General features: G+C 43.8%; 1 pseudogene; it reads right to left on the bottom strand.

Moving 5' to 3' along the window:
* Nucleotides 1–369: 369 nt before the first annotated feature.
* LOC131899828 (small ribosomal subunit protein uS2-like) lies at nt 370–1,257 on the bottom strand (annotated as a pseudogene).
* Between the last annotated feature and the right edge of the window lie 258 nt (nt 1,258–1,515).

The following is a 1,515-nucleotide window of genomic DNA, read 5'->3' as shown; positions in this document are numbered from 1 at the left end:
TTCATATAGCCAAGATTTTAGAAGCCCAGGTGCTAAATATGAAAGCTATATTCAGTTCAATATGAGATAAAGAAAACTACATTTTAAAAATTCTTCTATAGTTTGGTTTCTGTTTCAAAATGTTAGATTGACATCATGTGATTCATTATCACTGAAAATATTATAATAAAATTGTAATTTAAGCCATATTAAAGAAATTAACATAATAGAAATAATAGTTGTCATATAATTGTAACGGGGGAATACAAGTCCACATAGTCTAGAAACTAAGAAAGAAGACTTTAGTGCACAAGTCTTTTTTTTTCAGCTTGTAAGAACTTTATTTTCCTTCCACCATTTTTCCTTTTGCTCAGATGTCTGCAGAGGAGCTCAGGACCACTCAGTGGTGGCTCCAACCCACTCGGTGGCCTGCGCTGTGGGAGCTGCTGACCAGTCCTCAGTGGCTGGCTGGGCACTCCAGTTTTCAGTATGGAACTACTGGATGGTTACAGAGGGCACCTGTAAACCCTCACACCAGTCTGCCACCTCTGGCTGAGCAGCATTGAACTCAGGAGCTGGTGTAGTCCATTTGCTCTGGAATTCCTCCTTGGTTACAGCCTTCTCAGCAGCGGCCTGTTCCTCCTTCTCAATCTCCTCTGGGTCTCTGTAGAAGTAAAGATCAGGCATAACTTTTCATGGGTGCTCACAGGAGATAGTGCCACGAATGCAGAGTATTTCCTGGGTCAGCATCCGCCACATCAGACCCACTGAATGAGCTGACTTATTGCTGCATGGGATGGCAATGTCCACGTAGCACAGAGGAGAGTCTGTGTTACACAGCGCAATGTTGGGCAGGTTGACATAAGACGCCTCTGTGAGGGGCTGGTGGTCAGCTCTGGGATCAGTCACCACTAGAAGCCACAGCTCTCTGAAGGCTGCTTGGATTTGATTAGTAAATGTCCCAGGGGTGAAGCGGCCAGCAATTGGAGTGGCTCCTATGGCAGCAGCAAACTTCAGCACAGCTCGCTGCCCAGTGTTCCTGGAGGAGATGACACTGACATCAGCTGGGTTCTCAATGGCAACAATAACACGAGCTGCAAGTGACAGCTTCTCCCAGGTCCTCTTCAGATTTATGATGTAGATACCATCACTTTCCCTTTTGTAGATGTACTGCTTCATCTGAAAGTCAAGGTTGGTGTCACTTAAGTGGGTTCCTGCAGCAAGGAATTTGAGGACATCCTCCTCATTCATCTGCAGGACATCAAGGGCTCTGGACATTGTGTAAGTTTCCCTTTAAGTTATGACAGGAATCAAGAACAACATCGTATGGATCCGTCCCAGAGTAGTGTGGAAAGGTTTAGTGCACAAGTCTTATGAAGGTGAGAATTACTGGAAAGAAAAGCGTTGATTTAAGAAAGTAAAAGAAGTTACAGAATAAATACCCACAGAAAGAGATGCCAATTAAAAATAAAATAACCAATTAGCTCCCAGTGAGTCTTCAGAAAACATGAAACTCAGAAACATCAGCTGCCACAG

This window comes from Peromyscus eremicus, chromosome X, assembly GCF_949786415.1.
Source record: "Peromyscus eremicus chromosome X, PerEre_H2_v1, whole genome shotgun sequence".
In the NCBI taxonomy this organism is placed as follows: Eukaryota; Metazoa; Chordata; class Mammalia; order Rodentia; family Cricetidae; genus Peromyscus; species Peromyscus eremicus.
This window is presented reverse-complemented; position numbering and strand designations above follow the sequence as displayed.